This window comes from Brienomyrus brachyistius, unplaced genomic scaffold (assembly GCF_023856365.1).
Source record: "Brienomyrus brachyistius isolate T26 unplaced genomic scaffold, BBRACH_0.4 scaffold34, whole genome shotgun sequence".
In the NCBI taxonomy this organism is placed as follows: domain Eukaryota; kingdom Metazoa; phylum Chordata; class Actinopteri; order Osteoglossiformes; family Mormyridae; genus Brienomyrus; species Brienomyrus brachyistius.
In genome coordinates, this window is record NW_026042309.1 from 3,632,391 (window position 1) to 3,659,011 (window position 26,621).

Sequence of the window (26,621 nt, forward strand, 5' to 3'; positions counted from 1 at the left end):
ATACGTCCATTTCTTTCCACTCAGGCTACCCAGATACTCGTCCAGTCCCTCGTCATCTCACGCCTGGACTACTGCAACTCGCTTCTAGCGGGTTTACCACTGCGTGCCATCTGTCCCCTCCAACTGCTTCAGAATGCAGCTGCTCGACTTGTTTTCAACCTTCTAAACTTCCCACACCATTCCTTTGCTGCGCTCTCTCCACTGGCTTCCTGTAGCTGCCCGCATCAAATTCAAAACACTGATGCTCACATACAAAGCCAAAAATGGTCTGGCACCATCCTACCTAAAAGACCTCATCACACCCCGTACTGCACCCCCATCTCTCCGATCCTCCAGCACTGCTAGACTGGTCCCACCACCCCTCAAGGCACAAGGACGACACACATCTCGGCTCTTCTCTGTCCTGGCACCTAGTTGGTGGAATGAACTTCCCCTTGATGTCCGAACAGCAGAAACCTTGGCTGTCTTCAAGCGACAACTCAAAGCTTTCCTTTTTCAGAAATACCTGAAGTAGTACTCTGTATTCTTACTCAGCTCTTTTCCGTGTGTGTGTATGTGTACAAAAAAAAATAATTATTGTTGCACTTTCTCAACAGTGTTCAGATAGATGGTATTCATAGCCTGGGTCCTTATTGAGCTAGTATTGGAAAAATTCATCGCAGCGTCTTAAAGCACTTATGTAAGTCGCTCTGGCTAAGGGCGTCTGCCAAATACTGTAAATGTAAATGTCTCTGCAAACTATTTCTGTTCGTCAGACAAAACCAGCGTGTCATTGCTTTTCTCCCCAGTCATGTACAGCAGCGAGTTGAATGGTCTTCCTCAGTCTTTTCAGATATTCCTGAAGCTCCTCGAAATCACTCAAAGCATCGTAGGCACTAAGTCCAGCTGCTTGGCCTGTCAAAATTGAAGCTTCCTGGAGGTTCTACTGAAAATATCTGCTCCACCTCTCATGTTATTTTCTTTGCTCCCCTCTTGGAAACGCATCTGTAAGCTGGCCAGCTCCCTCACTTACTGTAGCAGGCCCTAGTATTGCCAGATCCTCTGTATTTCCTCTGACCTTCAAACTAATGTTGGTTTTCTACTCACGGGCTCCTGCTGCCGATCTTCTGACACCATGTATAATATTCTGCTGCGAATCTTAGAATTTCCAACAGACCACGACCACAGATGCATTCAGACTCAGCCTTTTACTTCTGTATCCTCTCCTTTTCCTGTATCTCCCCTTACCCAATGCTTTAGTGCCCCCTAGTGTCCTGACATGGTTCTGTTATAACAGTTGGTGGTGGTTATAATCAAACCCAACCCCCCCGACCAGCAACAGAATAATTCAGCCCTGTCATTTTTATGTCTTCTGTAAATATAAAACTTACCAAAGAATAGTGTCAGAATGGCAGGATGCACCTGTGTGTATGCAGACAAGTGTCCATGTTTTATACAGTCGATGGGTCAAAGTATATTCACAGACAAAAGAGGCTCACACTGAAACATAACAGAAAAGAGTTATAACTTTCTGTTTAAATTTCTCAAAGCAAAAGAAAGCTTAATTTATCATTAAATTTTGGAAATATACAGTAACATTCTAAATGTCCCAGACTGTTTAATATATCGATCACTTTAAATTTGTATTTCTGATGCACGTCACACCCAGGGTGAACCCCTGCCCTGTGCTGGCTGGGATGGGCCCAGGCTCCCCTGCAACAATGACCCGCATGTGGATGGATGGACACTGTATGTACATTAGTCAGCCACATATGCTGTATGGCTTTGTTTTCCGGACAGTCTGGGCTACTCAGATATGTCATAATTTGATGTGTAAATGCTGACAGTCTTGATATCCTTATCAGGAAAAACTACTTGTGCATATAGATATTTCTCAATTTTTAGTCTCATCTAATATAAAAATTGGGCAATAAAAAGCTTATTTTAGTTTATGGTCCACTGGATAAACACAGACATTACAGACGGTTTTAGAGTCTAATGCTGAATGTTGTTTGCTATCATTTTTCTGCCTGCATATGCTGTGACTGGTGCAGTGAAATTTGAGAATGTGTTTGTGATCAGTATCATAGCCTCAGACAACAAACCAACGCTGTAGCGCGTCACTGTGTTTACATGTGGGAGGGGTTCCAGTTACATAATGGGCTCGATCTAATTCAAGTGTTTTCAACTGTTTTCATAAACTTTTTTGAATACATAATGCGAAAATATGAAGGAATTATCTTCTTAATAAACAGCATATTGCATTTTTTGAGTGAATTTCCATTCCTTAATTTATAGGCTTATAACGATATAATTAATAAAATTAGGGCAAACATGCTGTTTTTCTTAAAAAGTCCATGAAACATTGAAAATTGTTTTACTCTGTCGTTGGTATGTATAAAAAGTCGCTAGTCTGTTTAGAATAAATGTTTGTTTCCAGTAAAATTCTCTGGCTTCTTTTCTGAAAAGTGGCTCTTCTCAATTCGGTTGCCGACCCCTGAGCCAGACTGACATCCACTGAGCTGGACAGAAGCATCTGTCGTGAAATTGCTAAGTAAGGCTGCATGTCTAAGCTTTTCTGTCAGTGTTCAGGTAAACAAACTATGTATAGAAATGAGGTTTTCCTTTGGATAAGCAGACAGATGAAATATCTGTGTTCAGTAACAAAATGAGTTGAATAAGTACCTCTGACTGTCAGTCTCTTTCCCATGCGCTCATGCTTTGTGTGGCTCTGCACTGCCATCTGCTGACAGAATTAAGTAGCTGCACCCAAGACATGCTAAAGTCATACTGGAGAATTTCCACAGCAATATGACATGTTCATGTTCATTATAACCACATTCACGGTGCCTCCTGTTGACAGGCTTGATTGTAGCACATTGCTATGAGTCTTCAGTCAAACTGACACAAATGTATAATATTCATGGTAACTGATATCGTGTTTCTCTCCCAAAGCACCTTCTGAAGTAAGAATTGTGCTTTTGGGAAACACAGGATCTAGGAAGAGCAGCGCAGGAAATGTTATCCTGGGGGAAGAGAACGAGTCAGTGAAGATGGTACTGAAGTGGTTTGGGGAGGAAGCCCTGAAACACACAGGTGTCCTCTTCACACAGGCTGATGAGCTTAAAGAAAACCAAACCACTGAGGAACATGTGAAGGAGAACAAGGATCTGAAGGAACTTGTTGATAAGTGTGGAGGCCGAGTCCATGTCATTCACTCTAAGCACTGGAACAGAAAAGATAAAAATGCTCAGTCTGCAGATCTCGTGGAACAACTACAGCAAGTGATGATAGAGAGGAGAGAAGCTGGGGAATCACAGGCTGTTCAGACACTGGAGGAAATGAAGAACTGGCTGTTAGAACAAAGATCATCACACCTGATCAGGAACCAGGCCAAGGGTCAGGAAGACCTTCAAGCTCTGATGGAAACCTGGATGAATCAGAGTGCAGGAGTAACAGCCTTCAGATTAAACAGCTGCTGACAGCTATAGAGAACATGGTGACAAACAATGGCAGCAGTCATTATGGAAATAAATCACTGCAGGTCATAGCAGAAATGGAGGTGAAAACGACAAGAAGAGATGGATGAGAGAGGAGAGGAAGCAGGGGAGTCTGAGATCAGGAGAAGAGCAAGAGAGAGAGTGAGCTGGGGCATTAGGGGCAGCAGGAGCTGCTGATGCTGGGGCAGTTGGGCATTAGGGGCAGGAGCAGTAGTAGGAATAGTGGGTGTAACTGCGGGGGGTTTGGCTGCAGCAGGAGCCATAGGAGGGGGGGGGGGGGGGTTGAAAGAGGCAGAGCTGCAGCCAGAGCAGACAGTGCAGGAGAGACTGCAGACAATGCAGCTGAAGCTGTGGCAGAGATGGCAGGAAAAACTGCGAAAGAAACTGGGGAATTGGGGCAGAGACTGAGAACAGCAAAGGAAACACCTTATAAAACACTGTAGTAGGTCACATGCAGGGAAGCAGCCGCCTGAGTCATAGATGCAAGTAAATAGCTGCTGCATTAATTATATGCAAGGAAAGAGCCGCTTCATTGGTTAAGCTGCAGGCAGGCAGGACTCTCTGCTGTGACAGAAGTGTGGGGAGCCACACAAAAGCCAGTGAGACCTGGAGAATAAGCTCACACACAGCTTCAGCAGGACTCTGCTAAGACGGGATGACTCTGCCCAGCATGAATGGGGTCAACTGTGATCAAATGCTGCACGTGAATCGGGGGGTTTAACCGGCATCCTACCCACATATTTTACATACATGGGCACCGACTGGGGGCATCAAGAATAATTTACTGTAAGAAGCAATGATAATAGAAAATAATGACAAAACATTTCTTCTCAAAGTATTATTAGTTATGTAATTAATGTCATCTAAAGATGAATGTCACTAATATTGTTTTTACAATTCATTAGCATATTTTGTCAAATGAAAATCTATACTTTTCTTCAACACAACGTGCAGCTTCTATCCCAAGCACAATCCACATTATTACTTAAAAGCTTATTGACCCTCTGATTCTGGTATCACTTACTTTTCAGTAATTTCAAGTAAACATTATCTGTGCTGTATTTGTATGATGAAACGAATCCTTGAGTCCAATATAAAGTAACTGAAATAAACACACAGTCATTCAAACTTCAGCACTTTGTCTTTCAATAAAAGCTGCAGCATCAAATCCGGCCAGTTCTGATCTGCCTGCCATTTTTGCCTAAAAACAAATGCTGGTGTTATCAAAAACTATGTCATATAGCTATATTCCAGATTTATTACAGCCAATCACATCTCGGAGCTCCGAAGAACCTCCTTCTCCCTACATTTCCCTCCTTCTCACTCTTCCCTCAAATACTGTTACATTTGTCTTTTTTCCACACTCACACCCTGTCTTGATCATACTCTGACTGCATGGCATCCATATGCAGGGCAAACTATTTTACAGTTTTATCTTGTATAATATGACATAAACATTGAATTAGATTTTTTTATTTTCACATCCGAACACAACGCACAAACATGAAGGGATGCGTTTGCATTTGCAACCAACCCCTCCGCAAATCCCCCTGCGGAATACTGGCCACGGACCGGGGTGGGAATCCCCAAGCTGGAAGACTGTACTGCGTCATGTTAACATTAGCTAGCTAGTTAGCATGGATACAGAGTGCACCGGACTAAAACTATAAAACATTTGCAGCCATTAACTTATAGGTGGTAGTAACACGGAAATGACTCTTTCTGCGTCAAAATAAGGTAACTCTGTGATTTTGATACTTTATCCTTTCCTTTAACTTAACCGTACCTTCCTCCCATTCCATTGTCTCTGCTTATTGACATTTAGGAGAGTGTCAGATATAAATTAACGGTGCAAAATTATCAAAGACAGACACAACAATGAAGAGATGACAAAGACACAGTTTGAAAAGTAAGTATATGTTTTATTGTAAAGCTCTTATCCTATTTTAACTATCTTATGATAAATTTAACTTAGCATATCTTATCATATGTTAACTTAACCTATCTTATTATGTTTTAACTTAGCTTATCTTATCCTATTTTAACTTATCCTATCTTATCTTATCTTATCCTATCTCTTTTGTACATTAACACTTAAACAGTATCTCTATTATCCCTCCGTCCCCGCCCATAACCCACAAGTCCATCAACAACATCGCTATTATCCCTCTGTCCCCGCCCATAACCCACAAGTCCATCAGGAACAATGTCTCTGCAGTCAGTCCTCCTTCTCCGGCCATATCCCATGAGTCCATGGATCCTTGTCAGGAGTTGCTGTTCCGCCGGTCGCTGACGCTGCCCCTGGCCTCTCTCTGGTTGTAGATCGCAGGAGCCGTTGCTGTCGGTTCGATGAAGGTATTTCAGTTGGGGCCTCCTCCTCGTCGCTCCTTCTTCCTCCAGCGTGGGTAGCCTGTCCCTCCCGCTCCACGGACGAACCCTCTGGCCACGTTGATTTTCTTCTCTTCCAGTCTGGACAGCCGGTTGTTAAAACAAGGAAAGATTATTGATATAACACATTTTATGCTATAATTAACGTGTTCTAATAAGGTCTCTTAAACCAGGGCTTTACCTTCGGCATGTCAGACACCCTCCGTGTCGATCGGGGCTTGTCTGTGTCATCTGTCTTCTTAATGACGCCTTCCTTCGTCGTTATTTTTACTTTAATTGTAATTTTTATTTTAATCTTAACTATGTTTATTTCTTTGTTCTCCATTCTTTAGATGGCGAGAGACTTCAAAATGCAACCAGTCGTTAAGATGCTCGAAAGCAGTTTGAGAAGATAAGTACATGTGATTCAAAAGCAATCAAGTTGTTGTCACGGACGCCCATTCGTACCATAACAGACAATGCGATACTATGCAGCTCGTCGGCGACTTTCGGCCGCGTTCGGCTCCGATTCGACTGTAAGCAGATTGCCACTCTGACGTATGTGCCGCGAGACTCGGGCTTTCGGACTCAAACGCTCACAGCAATAAATCTTATGGAGAATCTCCATTAATCCATTTAAAACCTAAAACTGGTTGCATCAGAAGCGTTTCGGCAGTTTGCAAACCATAAAGACTATTTACAAGGTAATGAAACTGTTATATAAATGTGAATACGTGTGTAGACTTGTCCCGAATTGAAAATCTCATGCCAACAAGCTGACCCAAGTTGGCAACCCTGCGTAAGTCGCCCCCCTTATTTTATATGCAAAAATGATCATATGCAGGGGGCACATAACTGATATGAAAGTACTCATTCGCTGTCTAAAGCGATACGCGCGGTAATGTCTTGTAGCAGCGCAAATGCGTATTTACTTTATGTGCATACGCGCTGTTATGACAAGAAATCATTGTATATTTTAGCCTTCATGCCGCGAAAGAATTACAAATTAGCCTAAATGTTAAGATGCACGGTAATTTCTTGTCATAACAGCGTGAATGCACATAAAATAAATACGCATTTCCGCTGCTACAACAAGGAGTTGCCCCGCGTGTACGGGGAATGCGTACTTGCGCACCATGCAGTTATGTGCGCTCCTGATCATATGTATTGTACAATAAATGCTATAATATTTAAGTCGTATCGTTTGCTGTTTTTTAATATTTTAATCATCATTTTCTTCGTTCATTCCTGACGACAATTGGGGCAGAGACTGTCATACGCTCTCGGTAACACTCACAACCAGATGTAGCACAACAGTGAAACATTTACAAATGTGACAAAAGGTCTTCTGTGTGTCCATTAATTCATACATAGAGTTTTAATCCCGTTTCATGAAAAGCTGTAGTTATGTTGCCCCTGACAATTCCAAAATTCTTTTTGCAGCAAACTGACAAACCGAATAAGCCCAGGACACTGGAAAATGCTTAAAAAACATGGTAAAGTAGATTTCAGCATTTTCTGTCGTTACATTTGTATTAGAATTGTAAGAAATGTTTTCGTTAGTGTTATTTTGTATTTTGCAGGATGTTCCTCAACAGATTGGTTCTGTGGACTGTGGCGCGTTCATGTTGATTGTTGTCACGTCACGGATCGGGGAAGCAGGAACAGGAAGATGGAGAATCTGGAAACCAGCTAGGAACACAGGATAATAGAAGTAGGGACTTAAATGACTGGACGGGGAAAATATATTTTGACGCGGAGTTCAATACATAGAACTAATGAAAACAACTGGAAACAGCGAATGACATCGGGATTCCACACGAGGTTAACGAGGGGGCGTGGCACACGGGAGGATCGGACGAGCGCGCGTGACAATTGTAAGAGAGACCACCTTGAATTGTTGGACGTAACACTTGTGATACAGAGAATGTATTGAAGTGTTTTTCCCCTCCCTTTTATCAGCATGCACTGTGCATGGCCTTGGTGTGTCTTGAGTATTACAAAATGCACCATGAACTGTCTATATTATATATCTATATTATATTTTTATTTAGGCCATAATATGTGATCTTGATCTGTGGTTTTTCAGTGAGTTGGAGGGATTTGACAAAAGCATCCTTTTAGAAATGCGTGAGGAAGTAAGTTCTTTTCTTTTTGACAAGTAGTGTATCTGTCAGGTTTGTGACACAACAGAGAAATTAAATATTATGTTTCACTCCTCAGGGTCAAGACTCTGGTCTCCAGCTCACCGCTCTCTGTTACATCTCCATGGCCATTTTGTCTGATAGTATCATTCGATTTTTCTATGCTATAGTTTTTTTGTTTAATCATTGCACGGTATATAAATTATTATAAATAATAGTTTATTTTCCTCGTGATGTATGTGTGCCTAAAAGTATTAAATAGAAGTAAAAGTTTCCTCAGTAATGTATTTCATGAACTGATATTTTCCCAACAAAACCCATGTTTGCATTCAAGTCTCTGTCATATTTTCTACATAATATTTGCAACAACTATTATGAACATTTTGCAGAATATGTACTACAAGCCTCTCCAGTTGCAGCCACACCCATATCCAAACTCACATATAAGGTATATTTGTATATTGTTTCCAAGGTACCAGCATTCCTACAGAACCATGTTACATAATATATCCACATATAGGCAATTTTAGTGTGAGTCCTGATGCATTATGCATACTGCTTTCAAATCTGTCATCAAAGCATTGACTGTAAAAAACATGGAGACCAAAATGTCTCTAAAAGGTGAAAACGCAACATGTCAAGCGCCCCCTACTGGCTGGCTGCAGTACTATTATTAGCACCACCCATACCAATGTGTTTCAGTGGTAAGAGGCGATTTTCCACATTACTTTCATGTCTTTCCATCTACATAATAACAAAACATTTCTTCTCAATGTATTATTAGTTATGTAATTAATGTTATCTAAAAATGAACATCACTAATATTATTATTACAATTAATTTGAATATTTTGTAAAATGAAAATCTATACTTTTCTTCAACACAACGTGCAGCTTCTATCCCAAGCACAATCCACATTATTACTTAAAAGCTTATTGACCCCCTGATCCTGGTATCACTTTTCAGTCATTTCAAGTAAACATCATGTGTGTTGTATTTGTATGAGGAAACCAATCTTATCAACATCAACAACTGAAATAAACACACAGTCATTCAAACTTCAGCACTTTGTCTTTCAATAAAAGCTGCAACATCAAATCTGGCCAGTTCTGATCTGCCTGCCATTTTTGCCTAAAAAATAAATGCTGGTGTTATCAGAAACTATGTCATATACAGTCAGGTCCATAAATATTGGGACATCGACATAATTCTAATCTTTTTGGCTCTATACACCACCACAATGAATTTGAAATGGAATGAACAAGATGTGCTTTAACTGCAGACTTTCAGCTTTAATTTGAGGGTATTTACATACAAATCAGGTGAACGGTGCAGGAATTACAGCAGTTTGTATATGTGCCACCCACTTTTTAAGGGACCAAAAGTAATGGGACAAATTAAAAATCATAAATCAAACTTTCACTTTTTAATACTTGGTTGCAAATCCTTTGCAGTCAATTACAGCCTGAAGTCCGGAATGCACAGACATCATCAAACGCTGGGTTACATCCCTAGTGATGCTCTGCCAGGCCTCTACTGCAACTGTCTTCTGTTCCTGCTTGTTCTTGGGGCTTTTCCCCTTCAGTTTTGTCTTTAGCAAGTGAAATACACACTCAATCGGATTCAGGTCAGGTGATTGACTTGGCCATTGCATAATATTCCACTTCTTTTCCTAAAAAACCCCTTTGGTTGCTTTCGCAGTATGCTTCAGGTCATTGTCCATCTGCACTATGAAGCACCGTCCAATGAGTTCTGAAGCATTTGGCTGAATATGAGCAGATAATATTGCCCGAAACACTTCAGAATTCATCCTGCTGCTTTTGTCAGCAGGCACATCATCAATAAATACAAGGGAACCAGTTCCAGTGGCAGCCATACATGCCCACGCCATGATACTACCACCACCATGCTTCACTGATGATGTGGTATGTTTTGGATCGTGAGCAGTTCCTTTCCTTCTCCATACTCTTCTCTTCCCATCACTCTGGTACAAGTTGATCTTTGTCTCATCTGTCCATAGGATGTTGTTCCAGAACTGTAAAGGCTTTTTTATATTATGTTGTTTGGCAAACTCTAATCTTGCCTTCCTGTTTTTGAGGCTCACCAATGGTTTACATCTTTAGTTGAACCCTCTGTATTCACTCTGGTGAAGTCTTCTCTTGATTGTTGACCTTGACACACATACACCTACTTCCTGGAGAGTGTTCTTGATCTGGCCAACTGTTCTGAAGGGGTTTTTCTTCACCAGGGAAAGATTTCTTTGGTCATCCACCACAGTTGTTTTCCGTGGTCTTGCAACTCTTTTGGTGTTGCTGAGCTCACCGGTGCGATCTGTCTTTTTAAGAATGTTCCAAACAGTTGATTTGGCTACACCTAATGTATTTGCTATCTCTCTGATGGGTTTGTTTTTATTTTTCAGCCTAATGACGGCTTGCTTCACTGATAGTGATAGGTCTTTGCATCTCATATTGAGAGTTGACAGCAACGGATTCCAAATGCAAATAGCACACATGAAATGAACTCTAGACCTTTTATCTGCTCCTTGTAAATTAGATAATGAGGGAATGACACACACTTGGCCATGGAACAGCTGAGCAGCCAATTGTCCCATTACTTTTGGTCCCTTAAAAAGTGGGTGGCAGATATACAAACTGCTGTAATTCCTACACTGTTCACCTGATTTGTATGTAAGTACCCTCAAATTAAAGCTGAAAGTCTGCAGTTAAAGCACATCTTGTTCGTTTCATTTCAAATGCATTGTGGTGGTGTATAGAGCCAAAAAGATTAGAATTGTGTCGATGTCCCAATATTTATGGACCTGACTGTAGCTATATTCCAGATTTATTACAGCCAAACACATCTCGGAGCTCCAAGGAACCTCCTTCTCCTTACATTTGGGGAAGATGGTGGCGCAGGAGGTAGTGCTATCGTTTAGCAACCAGAGAGTTGCAGGTTCGAGCCCTGGTTTCTACTGACCCCATGAAAGTGTCTTTGAGCAAGACACTGAACCCCAAATTGCTCCCGGCGTGCAGGTTGGCGCCTTGCATGGCAGCCTCCGCCCCCGGTGTGTGGATGGGTGAATGTGAGGCATGAATTGTAAAGTGCTTTCAGTTCTCATAAAAGTAGAAAAGCACATTTACCATGTGTGTTTTGGATTTGGATTGTACAGGTGTGTAGTCAATCGCTCATGTACATGCTCAACATTTTTACAGGAATTTCGGAGACTGAAGTGCTAATTCTATGGGGGTGTATTCAGTGGGAAAGGTGTGTATGTAGGGCATGTCCCCCCTTTGTGGTATTAGATATTCTGTTTCCCCCCCTGTGTGTTAAGTAGTGGGGTTGCTCTTGCATGTTTAATAAAAGATTGTACTACACTGCTTGTCCTGGCATATTGCCTGTGGTTTGGGGGGAGGTTAATCTGTGTGTGTGACCGTGAGTGACGCGACATGTGTGCTACAGTATACATCCAGTATGTAACTGTATAAAGTAAAATTCACTGTATAATATAAAATGCAAATGGATACTGTAATATGAAACATTGCAGTAAGAGGACAATATTACAGTACAGGGCACATTGTTGGATTACATACCTGCTGGCTCTATTAAATGTTTGAATGGTTGAGGACATGGTTGTTCTCCCATCATTCGGCCGACCAGCCTCAGCCATTGTAAGGCCATGATTGAGGACCTAAATATATATATACAGTACTGTGCAAAAGTCTTAGGCAGGCAAAGAAAATGATGTTTAGATTATCCTCGTGTTGGTATAAAACTATGATATGATGCCTGTCAAAGTGTGTCAGCTTCGCCATTTCAGAATCTCTGCTAAAATCATCCTAGTATTTGCAGTGACCGTCCAGTGCAGCCATGCATTTTTTGACTTGGCCACTAGCCCACCTCATACAGCTAGTCAATCTGTCACTGACTTTTTAAACCAATATATTTATATATTTAATTGAGCTATTTGTGAAATTTAAGAAAATCATGGAACGGCTGAGGTCCCCCTGAGGAGAAGATTGGGAACTGAAGTGGTGTTCATCTAGCCATCCAACTAGATATCAGTAACTTTTTAGAAAACTTAAGAAATTATTACTAGTTTTTATTGTGTTACTCTTAATTTGCACCCGTTCTAATGTTAAATTGTGCTTTTTTTCTAAGCCAAAGTACACTTGCTACACAAATAAACAGCTTTAAACATTTCTTTGGACTGCCTAAGACTTTTGCACAGTACTGGATATATATACATGCACAGTTGTACAGATGTATAGAGAACATGCTTGAGCGATTATGACGACCATTTTGCAGGTAATGAGTTATATAATGAACTAACACCAGATGTCAGACTTTTCAACAGAGAACCAGTATAATATATTTTGACCAACATGTCATGAACAATTGAAAATGTAGGATTGTACATAATTATTCGCACGACTGAGCCAAAGCATTTGCAATTTGACCAAAAGAATGAGACTTTGCATTTATGATGTGCAAAAGGGACTCGATGATGTGGAGGTTGTACAAGTAGTTATGAGAATTTCATTTCTGATCTGAGAATGTACCAAAGTAACTGAGAAAACGTGTAATATTGTTCTGCTGTACACTAGAGTAAATGCATGCGCTGGACTATTCACAGTCCCATAGAAGAAGCTAAATCACATTTCCTTGGAATTACATCAAATAAAATACTCTATTATTTTAGAAATCTGCTGCATGACCACAATTCTGTGTCAAATCAGCCACCTGTCAGCTATGAGAGATGAATCTCTTCTATCCTCACTGTACTGTACAGATCTGTGTGGACCACAGGCTTTAAAATGTTCATGTGCTATGGGCTCTCAAACAGAATTTCTGAAAATACTGTTCCATCCATAAAGTTTTTTGCAATTAACTTATCTTTATAATTTGCGTAATTTAAAGCCAGACAGGCCTGCAGTAGTTGCTGGGGATGTTCACATCTCCTTCTAATGGAGGATGTGGAGAAAACAATGGAGGGAAATCGCTGCCGGGATGAAAGGCTACTGTGGCCAGCAGTGATCTGGGACTGAAGTCTGCAGGAAATGGCAGGACTTCTCCAGCCTTGCAAAGTGATAACTGGGGATAAATGGGGATTGGGGATCATGCTGACTGGGCAGGGGGTCAGGAGCTGCGTCACACACAGGACAACACAGAGGGGTCTCTGTGAAAAGGGTCATTTTTCGTAGAGACAATTCCTCACTACGGCTTGTGGGGACTGAGCGACTTAATGTACAGTCAGAAGAGCATCAGTGTGTTTTGGCCAAACTCTGTGTCTCTGTGACACGACAGCAGGCAAAAAAGGATGTAGAAAATAAGGAGTGGGTGGGAGCACTGGTTACTCTACCAGCATTACCCACTGATCTAATACCAACCGCCTCCTGTTGGCATTCCTCACTTCCTCACGGGTGGTTCTCTGCTCGACTGTGGGCATCTTGCGGTTTCTATGACGTCACACCATTTGATCTTGACATCAGTCCAGGGTCTTATCCTCTCTGTCCTCAGTGCTCTTCTTCTGGCAGGACTTGGGATGAGAGAGTCCAGTTGTCTGATGCAGTGGGTCGGTCTCACTGGATGGTATAATTTAGAAGCCAATCATTTATGTCTGTTATTACAGTCAGTGACGCTAAAAGGTGAGCTTCAGTGAACAGTGTGTGGCAGCTGCAGGAACAGAGGCACTCAGGCAAACCCAAGTGCAGAATATTACCCCCGAATGGCAGCTTTTTATCAGCAACAGGGAGACCTGGGATGGGGGAAGGGTGGGGTGGGGGGGGGGGGGGTGCTGAAGGGCTGTTTGCTCTGGTGGGTCCAGGCCAGTCACTGGCAACTTCAGCACTGGTGATTTGACAGGTTGCTGCTGCCTGTATTTTGTCTGAAATTTTGTGGTTTCCTTTCAATAAGCTGTCAGGCTGTAGAGTCACAGAGAGGCTGTTCTTCCCTGACTTCAGCTCTGAAGTCAAACCTCAGAAAGCTGGATCTGAGCTACAATCACCCAGGAGACTCAGGAGTGAAGCTGCTCTCTGCTGTACTGGAGAATCCCAGCTGTAAACTGGAGAAGCTGAAGTGAGTATAGAATGAATATTTTATGTCGGTTTAAGTAAAGTTTATTTGTATAGCACATCTTCATACAAGAAGGTCATTCAAAGTGCTTTCCAGAAAAGATGATAAAAAATAAAATGCATAATGCACAAAGTAAAATCGTGGGAATACATATGAAAATAAAACATTTAGTGCATGTGTGAGTGACTGGTGTGTGAGTAACTGGTGTGTGAGTGTGCCCTGCGATGGGCTGGCCCCCCATCCTGGGTTGTTCCCTGCCTCGTGCCCATTGCTTCCGGGATAGGCTCCGGACCCCCCACGACCCAGTAGGATAAGCAGTTTGGAAAATGGATGGATAAAACAATAAATTAAAAGAACATGAAACATATAAGGAGAGATATTAAAAGTGACAAATTACCAGTCCCATCAGACTGCCATCGCCCTGCGGCCCAGGGTGCTCCGGTGACAGGAGCACTTATGTTCCACCATGCTGTTCGTTATGGACACACTGTGGGCAGCACAGGGATTCAGATCGGCCAGGCCGTTCCTCCCAATCACACCCTTCCAGGTTTCACTGTCGCTACGCACATCAGCGTTAATGTCTCCCAGCAGGACGATGCAGTCCCCACGGGGGGCACCTCCCAGCCCCCCCTCCCAGGTCTCCAAGCAGTCCAGGTACTCTGAGCTGGTGTTCGGTGCATACGCATAAACAGTCAGACCCCGTCCCCCAACTCGAAGGGGAAGGGAGGTAACCCTCTCGCTCACTGGGGTGAACTCCAACGTTCTGGCACTGAATTGGGGGGGCTATTAGTGACCTCTGTGAAATAAGCTATTTTGAAAATGAAAACGAGGCTGAGGTGGGATGAATTCCACAAAATTCGTTGATGCTAGTATGGCATATTCTTGTGAACCAGGATGTACATCTTATCAAAAACGAGAATGTGATCAAGGTTTGTCTTTCCCTTGATTTCCTTGTAACCGGGACACTTAGAAGCTAAGTTCAAATTTAGAAAACACACTTTTGCAGAATCATGGATTTACAGTAGTGAGGATGTTTCATATAACCAAGCTGCCTCCTGCTATAATTCCTCACGGTGGGGCTGAAGATTTTTATTTTCTATGTGAAAACCCATGATCCATTGGAGGTGAAGTACCTGACTCTGCTTGGACCTAAAATATATTCATACCCCATTGATTAACTCTGTAATGTACCATATATGTTTAGTAATATGTATCCAGCGTTTTCAGCCTCTCTCAGGATAATAGTGCTTGTTGTCTCAGAAAATTGTAAACTCAGAAAATAAATCAAGCTTGTTAATGACTAACGTTAGTTATTCACGCTGCAAACAATATTTTGATATTTGCTGATTAGCTAGTACATTAACACTTAGGCTACGCCTGTCAAAATCCTTAACTTACCTTTAATATCAGTAATGTTCCCTTCTATTCAGTCGCTGTATCCTTTTAACAGAACTGCTCTTGATATTCAACATCCCTCCTCAGCCCATTTTTCAGCATCGTTTATGGTAAAATGTGGCACCAGCTCAAAGTTTACGGTCCAAGCCATTGTTATGTGACTGTACTTCCAGGCTTCCACTTGGGGTGACTCCCTCCTCTGCCTCGCTTTCCATTCAAAATGGCGGCCGTGTGAAATCAGCACATAAGTAGACCCACACCTGCCCAGCACCTCTCACCAGGGGCAAGTCAAGAGTGGAATAGAGGGGAGTCCAGCCCCTCTCACCAGGGGCAAGTCAAGAGTGGAATAGAGGGGAGTCCAGCCCCTCAAGCCCAACCTGTGCATATATTTAGTCGGTATCTCTCTACCTCCCCAACCAGCTCAGGTTCCTTTCCCACCAGAGAGGTTACATTCCATGTTCCTAGAACCAGAACTGGTAGCCGATGATCGGTCCGCCTAGGCCCCTGCATACACTGCCACCTCATCCACATTGCACCCAACCCCCACAACTCGCCCCGCAGATTTGACACGGTTCCCTGGTAACCAGCCGACACCTGCCACACTGCTCCATAATGTCAGGCCAGCGTCCACCTCTCTGTCCTCTGATGCCTGGCCAGCACCCACCTCAATGTCCCCAGACGTCCAGCCGGCGCCCACCTCATCTCCTGACGGCCTGCTGGTGCCCACTTTCTATCCTGACGTCCCACCGGCACATGCCTGCAGGCTGCCACCAGCCCAGAAAAGATGGATCCAGAGGATGTCCTGCTAGAGTGCCCTGGGTCCTGATACGTGGGTCCCTCCTTCATCCCAGACTCCGGTTACTCTGGTCCCAGTTTCTGGTCACCAGTATCAACAGGAGTCCAAGAAAGCGGCAGGCAGAATGTCTGTCTCCCAGAGAGGGTTTGCCAGTCTCTGCTCTTGCCCTGTATGTCCCTTGTCATCTTCCTGTTCCTGTCCTGTTGTCTCCTTGCTGCCCTACTGCTCTGCGGTTCTCTCATCACCTCCCAACCCCTCATGTCCTCCAGCCCTGCTGACCCTCCCAGACCCTCTGGTCCTGTGATTCGGCAGAGTTCAGCCTCACCTGGAAAGGGGCCTAGGAGGGTCCCCAGCCCCGAGTCTTTGCCTGTCTTCCCTGGATGCCCCATCTCTCCTTGTCTTGTGCATCCTGTGCCCCTGTTCTTGTTGACCCTCCACCTGTTCGTCCTGTTTTGGGGTCTGACAGGACTGCTGTACCTGTGGTTCCTAGCTTTTCCTTTATCCGCTCCATGTCCTTAGTGATGTCCTGCAACTGCTCTTATGTCTGGTGTTGCTGTCTGTCTAGTGTTCTGTCTAGTCTTGTCTGGTCTTGTCCTGTCTACCATCTGTTCTGTCGTCCCCTGTCTAGTCCAGAGTCCAGTCTGGTTCCATCCCTGTTGTCTAACCCCTTTGGACTTCATGGCCAGAGCACATGCTTTTGGTGGGTTGGGGGGGTACTGTCACATTAAGCAATGCCATTTTTATCCACTATGCTTGTCCATTTATGTGTCAACGCATGTTCTGACCATCCATGCTCTCTGCCTCCCCACATTTCCAGGTGCTGCCCGGGGGGGGCACCATCTGAGCTGGAGTCCTGGTTCAGTCCCATGGAGGGGTGACACTGCGAATGGGACCTGCTAACTGTGTCATCCTGGGTGCAGCCTTGAGTGTCACCCTACACAGGCCAGCGTGGAGAACAGGCTTATTGACAGACTTTAATCACACCTCACACCTGGCCTTTAGCAAGCAGCTCCACTCTTTTCTGTTCTCAGTAATATTAGTCTGCCGGGGGGGTTGGGCAGCCAGTTGTCCATGGACCCCCAGAGGTCTTTTTTTCTCCTTACTTGGGGTTTTTTGGTTCCTCTCCTCCGTTGTCATCTGGCTTTCTTTATTTAATATCTTTCTTTCCTTTTTCCCGTTGTGTATTACTGTCTTTAATGATGTTGTAATGTATGACTACACATCTATGTAAAGTGCCTTGGGACGACTCTGTGATGCACTATATAAAAATGAAATTAAATGTCCCGCCTCCTCCCTGACGTGGCTCTAACAGGCCATGTTTGCTGCTTGTTGGTCTCACGTCTCGTTCCAGCCCTCGTGTTAAACACTCCCAGCTGTCTCCAGTCTCTTCCATCATTAGTCCTCCATTTAAGTGCTTCCTGGTCCTGTGTTCCCCAGTTCGATCACTGATGTTGTGCCTTATGTGTTGCCGGTTCCATAGCCTCCCATCCTGATCCCAGTAAGTCCCTGTTTGTTGTCTGAGAAACACCTGCTGCACGAGTCTTTCACCCCGGTGACCACGACACCAACCACCAGTGATGTCTGTGGAGCCCAGAAATACCAGCCTAGCTGCACTAGTGCCCAGGCAGCACCTTGACAGCAGCATGTTTGCATTGTTATATTTGCCTCACTTGTTCACCACTTTCAGCAACAGTATCTGCTATGTACTAGAACTGTAATCATATGTGAGTGAGTCTGTCTGCTTTGAAGGAGCAGAGATCCCAGCTCCTTACTGTAGGTACAGGGCACAGAAACGGGTAAATCCTGTAAGGTAACATTCTTACAGTCAGCATAGATTCCAACACAGTTCTGGAATATGAAGTTCATAGTCAGTCACAATTTTGTAGCATTAAAATGTAACTTTTACATAAATCCTAACAGTATGTGTGATTGTGGGGGGGTGTGGGGTCTCGGGGTGTAACCTCTGTCTCTGGGCTTGTTTCCTGTCCCTCCTGCTGTATGTGTGAAGTCTGCATGTTCTTCCAATGTGGGCTTTCTCCTCCTACTTTGGAGAACATGAAACTGCGATCAGCCGATTGGAATCTCTAAGCTGCCCTTAGTGTGAGTCTGTATGTGTGAGTTTGTGCTCTGCTATAAACTAGTATCCTGTCCATTGTGTCCCCTGCCCTGTGCCACCTGGGACAGGCTCCAGGCTCCCCACCCCCTGTACAGGATAAGCAGTAATGCAGGACGGCTCCACACTGTTCCAAAGAAATGGCGCTCCAGCTCCCTTCAGGACTTCAGACCAGCTGCTCTCACTTCACACCTCCAGGCTTGTGGGTGTGGTTCCCACTCCTGGTTCTGCATGTACAGCTTGCATGTTATCCCCGTGTTCCTGTGGGTTTCCTCAGGTTTCTTCCTGCTGTCCAAGATCATGCAGTTTGGTGAATTAGTGTCACTAAATTGTCCTCAGCATGTGAGTGAGTGTTTGCCCTGTGATGGACTGGCATCCCATCCAGGGTGTCTCTGCCTTGTGCCCTGTGCTTCCTGTGATGTGTGTGTCCCATAACCCTGTACTGGATAAGCGGTTATTGGAATTTGTTGGTATGGGGCACTGTTTGTAAAGGTAGCAAACATTTTTGTACTTGCCACTTTTTCAACATTTAGTGCAATTTTCTGACATTTAGCTAGAAGTCAATGGTGTTGTGGATTATCAGGATTTTTTGCTGTGTAAATTATGTTCAAAATTGTTTATCATATGTAAATATAAATGGTTTGTCTATATATAAATATTAAATGTAAATGTTAAATGTAAATGTGAATATAAATGTTAAATGTAAATGTAAATATAAATGTTAAATATAAAACTTAAATATAAATGTTAAATCTAAATGTAGACTCTAAATGTTGAGAACGTATGCAAATTAGCCACGCCCATTTGTGTAAAATGGGCGGTACCAATGAGAGCGCAGGTTAGGGCTGATGCGGGACAACATGGCGAATTCTGCTCACTTAGAGGCCATAGAACATGCAGTTTTGGCAGGTGTTCGCGCTGCGTTACATGGTATTGCTACACAGCCGGGAGCAACATCATGTACACCTTCCACTGTGACATCGGGAAGCTCTGAATGTACATCGTTGTGTTTCTCACTTTCACAACATACATCCAACAGACACCAAAGTAAAGTTAGCAATGTCTTTACTAGGAATTGTACTGCATCGCATGTCACTTCTCAGTGTAGGACTATATAGTTCTCTAACTCTGCGTATTCCTACGCTAGCCAGTCTGTATGTTAATTATTGTGGTACATACCAGAAAAGTAGTTCCTATATAATTAATGTGAACATAACATTTCCTCCCTTACAGCATTGATGTCTATCTCATATAAAAGGAAAACGAAACAATAATATACCCCACAACTACAGTACTGGCAATTACAACTTTACAATTACAACCAAATAGTCCTGAACACTTCGACATTCGTGCTGAACACTTAACACACCTAACACTCATTAAACATGGCAAAAACAACGCAATGCATTTCTATAGGTCCAGTCTTTGGGGAGGATGATGAGCTCTTTCAGGATAGCGTCTCTCGTGAGGGTCAGAGCCCTGAACAGGAACCTCAGGAATACCCGCATTAACCAGTGCAGCATTTCCGTGATCGGGAGGCGGCGGCTCTGAGGCTGTGCACACGAGCTCATCAGAGTCCTCAGGGTTATGAAGGTCATCCTCTGTGCTCTTATTGGCTGAACGTTGAGCGGTTGCTTCCAGCAATTGATCGACGTGTCGACGCCAGATAACACTTCCCCCAACTCTCACAGTGTATGTTAGAGGGCCTGTCTTGGACAGTATTTCATCATGCTGCCATTTCTGCTTAGACTGACGGTAGTCTCTTGCCAGAACTTGTTGTCCAATCACAAAGTTTCTAACGTGACCAGTCTTTGCTTTGATGGATTGTTTTTACATGACATCTCTACGCAGGTCAGGCTTTAGCAAATCAAGACGTGACCTCAGTCTTCTGCTACACAGCCGGGAGCAACATCATGTACACCTTCAAGAGGGCAAACTGAACTGAGGCATCCTGGGATTGCTGCGAGAGATTGCTGGGATACTGCGAGAGAGTGGTGTTGAGCTGCGGCGATTGTTTGTGATTGTTTTTGGGGTGTTTGGAACGTATTTTCTGAGTGTTTGTGTGCTTTAATTGTTTAGTGGGTGGCTGTGTTATTTCTATTTATTGTTCTTATTTTGGTCGGCGTGAGTGCTTGTCTGTCCTGTCTGTTTATTAACAGCGCGATTGTTACGGGCAGTGAGCTGCGTTTTCTGTTCGCGTTTAACTCCGTAAAAAACACCGGCGGGGCGAAATAGCTAATAATATCTAACGTCGGTAACGTTACTCAGCGCCAGAAAAGGACAGTTGCTCCTGAGCTTTGCTCGGTCGCCAGTCGGGGCCGGGAGGACATTTTCCACTTTTTTCCCCGCTCCGGCAGTAGCCTGCTGTGAGGGGGTTTTTGTGGTTTTTCGACCTCCCAAGAGCAATTTCGATTTCGTTTTGTTTTTAGTTCATACTTGGTTCAAGCAGAAGTTCTTTTGGTAAGTAGTAGTAAATTTATCGGATTTAAAATTTTAAATAAAAATAATAATTAAGTTCCGTTTCAATCTAAGTAACTTATTTTAGTGTACTCGGCACTTTATTGCATTTAACGGTACGCTAATTAATCTTTAAAGTTAAATACGCTATATAAATTTACTGGGCTGGGAGTACGGGGTCATAGTGAGTTAGTTAATTATGGGGCCGGCTCAGTGTGGCGTTTGCAACATGTTTGCCCTTCTGGACGTTAGTGTCCAGTCGGACTTCATCTGCGAGCGATGTAAGCTAGTGGACTCGCTCATGGTCAAGGTTCGCGACCTTGAGGAGCAACTGGCTCTCATCCAATGCAACAGTGAGTTAGAGGAGCAAGTTAATACGCCTTTTAGGGAGAAGGTGTGTACGCCACTAGCCGGGAGGGGGGAGAATGAAGAGCAGAGAGGTCGAGAGAGCTGGGTGACCGTAGGTCGTAGACGCAGGAAAGGGCGTACACACGTTGCAGAGGCGGCATCACCTGAGGTGACTGTGTCGAACAGGTTTCAGGTTCTTCCAGCTTTAGAGCCGGAACGGACTGGGGAGGCAGGTGGGCCCTTGGGCACTGAGGAGCCCCCTCCCCCCAGGAAGAGGGAGGTTGTGGTAGTGGGGGATTCCATTATTAGGGGAGTAGACAGTTATGTGTGCACGCGTGATAGAGGGTCCCGTACGGTGTCTTGCCTGCCTGGTGCCCAGGTAGGAGACCTTCCAGATCGTGTGGATAAGCTTTTGGCCCCAGCTGGGGTGGATCCAGTTGTCGTGGTGCATGTTGGCACCAACGACATAGGCAAGGGTAGAAGGGCTGTTCTGCAGGATAAATTTATAGAAGTCGCCAATAAGCTTAGAAGCAGAACGTCCACGGTGGTATTCTCTGAAATACTCCCCGTGCCACGTGCAAGTCAGGCTAAGTTAGCTGAGATAAGGAAATTAAATGCGTGGCTAAAAGGATGGTGTAGGAAGGAGGGGTTTAGGTTTATGGGGCATTGGAGGACCTTCTGGAACAGGTGGGACCTGTTCAAGCCGGATGGGTTGCACCTGAACCAGAGGGGAACCAGTGTATTGGGGAGGCGTATGTGTAGAGTCGTTGAGGAATGTTTAAACTAGGGACTGGGGGGGCAGGGAGGTTAGTTAACTATGTCAGTGGGGGGAAACGGAAAGCCCCAAATAATCATATTGTAAGTGGGCACCGTAATAGGCCTACCCTTTGTTGTCTGTATTTAAACGCCAGAAGTATTAGGAATAAAATTCATGATTTAGAGGCTTTTATCTCATCGGACTCTTATGATATTATAGGAGTAACTGAAACGTGGTTGAGTGAAAAGGATGGACAAGAATATAATATGGATGGTTACACGTTGTTCCGTAAGGATCGTATAGGAAAAAAGGGAGGTGGTGTTGCAGTATATGTAAAGGAAAACTTGCAGGCAAGGGAACTTGCTGATATAAATAAAACTACGGAAGCAATATGGGTAAAATTAGATGCTAAAAACTCAAATAGCCTAATTGTCGGTGTTTGTTACAGAACACCTAATATAGCTGCTGAGGAAAGCAGATTGTTATACAGTGAGATTAGGACTATGAGCAATAAAAATGATGTGGTAGTTATGGGTGATTTTAATCTACCAGGAATGCAGTGGGACATTGTCACTGGCTCTTCAGAAAATGAACTGGAGATGGTGGAATTAGTACAGGATTGTTTTTTTACTCAGTTTGTTAACACCCCTACCAGGGGAGATGCCATTCTTGATCTTGTTCTCTCTAATAACCAGGACAGGATTGGTAAATTAGACGTTTTAGAACCACTTGACAGTAGCGATCATAACATGGTCAAATTTGAGGTTAAGTTTAGTGTTCGAAGAGCTAAGTCCAAATCAAAAATATATAATGTTAGGAAGGCTGACTTTAAGTGTATGAGACTAAAACTAGAAACTGTGAACTGGATGCAGTTAAATAACAAAACTGTTGAAGAGGCCTGGGAATTTTTTAAAAGCACATTATTGCAAGTGCAAGAGGACTTCATACCTGTTTCCAGCAAGAATAAACTTAGGAAATTGCAACCTAGGTGGTTTACTAGGGATATAAAGCATAAAGTAAGGAGGAAAAGGGCTTTGTTCCAGCAATGGAAAATAACTGATGATGACAGAATTAAGCAGGAATATCTAAGTCTACAGGCTGAGTTAAAAAATGATATTAGACGAGCTAAAAGAAATGTCGAAAGGATGGTTGCATTGGAAGCTAAGGATGACGTTAAAAGTTTCTTCCAGTATTTTAACTCTAAAAGAGCTCTAAAACCTGAAATTACTAATCTGCAGGATAGTAAGGGTCTTATAATAGTAAACGACATTGATATAGCAAATGAGTTCAATGATAGTTTTGCACGGGTATTCACTGTTGAGGACCTTAGTAATTTACCAGTTATTACCTATCCAGCATTGTCTATAGCTAATATATATATAACTGAAGCAGATGTTTTGCAAAGCCTAGCTAAGCTCAAAATAAATAAATCACAGGGCCCTGATGGCATCTTACCTATAGTGTTAAAAGAGATGAGGGATATTATTTGCCGACCCTTAACTTTACTGTTTCAAAAATCCTTATCTGAAGGTGTGGTACCTTCTGATTGGAAGCACGCCTTCATAACGCCTATTTTCAAAAAAGGGGATAGAAGCAATTTGTCTAACTATAGGCCAATCAGTCTAACTTGTATAACTGGTAAAGTTATGGAGGCTATAATCAAAGAGAAAATGATAGATTACCTGGACTCCAATAACATTTTGCGGGATAGCCAGCATGGATTTAGAAGAGGTAGATCCTGTTTAACAAATCTGTTGGAGTTTTTTGAGGAAGCTACTCAGGAAGTTGATGATAAGAAGGCCTATGATGTCATCTACTTAGATTTCCAAAAGGCTTTTGATGTTGTCCCCCACAAGAGGCTCCTACTTAAACTCAAAGCGACTGGTATTTTAGGTACCGTAGCGACCTGGATTGATAACTGGTTAACAGATAGGAAACAGCGAGTAGTTATAAGAGGCACAATGTCACAGTGGGCTTACGTTCATAGTGGGGTACCGCAGGGTTCGATTTTAGGACCACTATTGTTCCTAATTTACATAAATGATATGAATACCAATATATACAGTAAACTGGTGAAATTTGCAGATGACACCAAGGTGGGTGGTGTAGCAGATACTGAATTAGCGGCTCAGCAGCTACAGCGGGATCTTGATTTAATTAGTGACTGGGCCGATACCTGGCAGATGAAATTTAACGTCGATAAATGTAAGGTACTCCATCTAGGGAGCAGAAATATAAAGTACAGGTATTTCATGGGTGTCACTGAAATAAAGGTAGCTGATCATGAGAAAGACCTTGGTGTGTATGTTGATGCTTCCATGTCCCATTCTCGCCAGTGTGGGGAAGCAATAAAAAAGGCCAATAGGATGTTGGGGTATATCTCCAGGTGTGTGGAGTTTAAGTCAAGGGAGGTAATGCTAAGATTATACAATTCCTTGGTGAGACCTCACCTAGAATATTGTGTGCAGGTTTGGTCACCATATCTTAAAAAGGACATTGTGGCCTTAGAAAAGGTGCAGCGTAGGGCCACAAAAATGATTCCTGGTCTTAGAGGAATGTCATACGAGGAACGGTTACTTGAGCTAAATCTGTTCAGTCTCAAGCAAAGGAGATTGAGGGGGGACATGATCCAGGTATATAAGATTCTAACAGGTTTGGATGCTGTGCAACCAAATAGTTACTTCAGCATTAGTTTAAATACACGAACTCGTGGCCATAGGTGGAAATTAGCGGGAGAACATTTCAAGCTGGATTTAAGGAAGCACTTCTTTACGCAGCGTGTAGTCAGAGTATGGAATAGCCTTCCTGATAATGTAGTGCAAGCTGAATCCTTGGGTTCCTTTAAATCAGAGCTAGATAAGATTTTAACGACTCTGAGCTATTAGTTTAGTTCTCCCCAAGCGAGCTTGATGGGCCGAATGGCCTCCTCTCGTTTGTATAGTTCTTATGTTCTTATGTTCTTATGTTCTTCCCATGAACAATACGGCAGGAGCTTGACCTGTGGTAGTATGGTCAGCATTTCTGTATGCAAGTAAGAAATTTGGCATCTTCTCTTGTAGTGACACTTGAGCATTTGACATTGTTTTCATTGACTGTTTAAATGACTGAACAAATCGTTCAGCTAGCCCGTTCGTGGCGGGGTGGTAAGGTACTGCTGTGGTGTGTTTGATGCCATTTCTCTGGAGGAAGGACTGAAATTCCTCGGATGTGAATTGACTGCCGTTGTCACTGACAAGTCGTTCAGGCAATCCTGTTCTTGCAAACAGTGTGCGGAGTAGTTCCACTGTTTTTGTGCTTGTGGCATTTTTCACTATGAAGACCTCTGGCCACTTTGAATATGCATCAATCACCACAAGAAACATACGATCTAGGAAAGGCCCAGCGTAGTCCACGTGGATCCTTTGCCAAGGGGCAGTTGGCCACTCCCAGCTGTGGACAGGGGCGGATGGAGGCTGTTTTTGCGTCTGCTGACATTCAGGACATAATTTGGCCATTTCCTCTATCTGTTGATCAATGCCTGGCCACCATATATAGCTTCTTGCAAGACTTTTCATTTTTACCACACCCAGGTGTCCATCATGAAGTGCTCCCAGGACTCGGGATCGCAGCTTGGGTGGCACAACAACTCTTGTACCCCACATGATGCACCCATGACACACGGATAACTGCTCGCGTCGACTGAAGTATTCAGGCAAGGCCACTGTGTTTTTGGCAGGCCACCCCTTCACAGTTAACTCCAAGACCTTTGCCATAGTTGGATCTCTGGATGTTTCCTGTTTGACCTGTGCGCTTGTGACAGGTAGGTTCTCCAGAAGGGTTGTATGGAACATCTCAGCTGGGTCTGCAGTGGCATTGACTTCAGGTTCACATGGTAAACGAGAGAGTCCATCAGCATTACCATGCCGTGTTGTGCCTTTGTACTCAATCACGTATCTGTGTCCACCTAAAAACAATGCCCATCTTTGTAAACGTGCTGAAGTCATAGCCGGAATAGATTTCCTAGGGTTAAAAATGGCCACTAGCGGTTGGTGATCTGTAATTAATGTGAAACATTTGCCATATAGGTATTGGTTGAATTTCTTGACACCCCAAACAAGGCTAAGCCCTTCTCTGTCAATTTGTGCATAGTTCTTTTCAGCAGCACATAAAGATCTGGATGCAAAGGCAATAGGGCGTTCAGAGCCGTCCGGCATTTTGTGTGAAAGGACAGCACCTGTGCCATATGGCGAGGCATCACAAGCCAAGCGAAGAGGTAAATCTGGGTTACAGTGAGTCAAGACTTTTTCGGATGGGATAAGTTCTTTCGCAGTCTGGAATGCCAGGTCACAACTCTTTGTCCATTTCCAGGTCACTTTTGCTTGTAGGAGGCTGTTCAATGGATGAAGCACAGTTGCAAGATTTGGCAGGAATTTGTGATAGTAATTGACCAGTCCCAAAAATCAGCGAAGCTGGGAAACATTGGTGGGCTTTGGAGCCTTCAGGACGGCATCAATTTTGTCTCGTGATTTGTGGAGACCCTCTCTGTCTATTCTGTGCCCACAGAACTCAATGGAGTCTTTAAAGAACTCACATTTGTCCTTATTGGCTCTAAGTCCACACTCAGCTAGCCTCATTAGGACAGCCTCTAGATTAGCCAAGTGGGAGCTGTCGTCATGACCTGTCACAATAATGTCATCTAAGTAGCACTGTGTGC

General features: G+C 43.5%; 1 protein-coding gene and 1 long non-coding RNA gene across 2 annotated transcripts in view; both read left to right on the top strand.

The window, feature by feature from the left end:
* LOC125721584 (NACHT, LRR and PYD domains-containing protein 12-like) overlaps window positions 1–26,621 on the top strand; it is a 499,105-nt gene that overhangs the window by 62,899 nt on the left and 409,585 nt on the right. The gene's annotated exons all lie outside the window — the stretch shown is intronic.
* On the top strand, window positions 7,471–8,179 carry LOC125721651 (uncharacterized). Its single transcript, XR_007385890.1, has 3 exons — window positions 7,471–7,723; window positions 7,936–7,984; window positions 8,070–8,179. It is a non-coding gene; the product is annotated as an uncharacterized LOC125721651 (long non-coding RNA).